The sequence below is a fragment of the Belonocnema kinseyi genome, chromosome 3 (assembly GCF_010883055.1).
Source record: "Belonocnema kinseyi isolate 2016_QV_RU_SX_M_011 chromosome 3, B_treatae_v1, whole genome shotgun sequence".
NCBI lineage: Eukaryota > Metazoa > Arthropoda > Insecta > Hymenoptera > Cynipidae > Belonocnema > Belonocnema kinseyi.
The window spans coordinates 41,929,847-41,930,938 of NC_046659.1; positions in this window are offsets into that span (position 1 = coordinate 41,929,847).

Sequence of the window (1,092 nt, forward strand, 5' to 3'; positions counted from 1 at the left end):
CAGGATTATTCTGAGTACAGCACATAGAGTTGCAAATGGAAGAGACCCTCTTCTTAAAATGGTCAGGAATCACGAAAAAGTGGGCGAAGGAGCGTTTCTGTACAAAGCAGCGAAGAAGGCTGCTGAAACACTTGGACTTAACTTCAGTATTAGGGTGAGCAAAATGAACCAAATCTTATCTATCTCGAGCACAAGAGAAAAACTTTCGTGAACAGCTCCTCGGTAAGAGGATGCACGGTATCTTCCACATAAATGTGAAGGATCAGTCAATGTCTTGTGAGCTAAAGTTTGCTTTCCTTAAATCGCCCGGATTGAAGTCTGGTACGGAGGGTTTCATTTTTGCATGCCAATACGGTGTAATTTCTACCTTAACATGCTGTCGCCACATTTTGAGCCAAGACTTTACTGATGATAGCTGGACGGGGTACCATGTACATCCCGAGCATTTAGCTCACATACTATCTAGTTGTCTAACTCACGCGGAACGACCTACATTCAAAGTTACAATGTGACACTAAGAGTGCTTTATTACCATATCTGTCACTGTTACGGCATTAACCTTAATATCGCTCCTCTAAATGCTCTTAGGGAAATCGAGTCAATTGTCGAGAATGGGAAGTGCCGCATGTACTGGAACTTCATATTCCCGACAATTGTTTCTGTTGCTCACTCGAGGTCTGAAATGGTTCTTCTTGACTTCGAGAAGCGAACCATGTTCATTATCGAATTTTCGGCAACAGCTGACAAAAACATCATAGCCAAGGAGAATGAAAAGAAAGAGAGGTATCGAGACCTTATAAGGAAGTTGCAACAATTGTACCCGGAATATTCTGTTAAACTAATCGTCCTTATCATCGTCGCTCTTCGAGGCTCCAAGCTTTCACTTGCTGATGGCCGCTCCATGTTCTTAGGGTGCACAAAGCTTTTGCTGGATCGTCGTATTGATTCCGTTACAGACTGTAACCATCTATCTCACGGTCGTGAGACGTGGTTGTGGCTGAAATTTTACCGCGATTTCGCTGGGAGCGTGTGCAATTTTCCAGATTAGCACCCATTCCCGGCGAAATCCTGCGGTTGTCATTATGACAAATT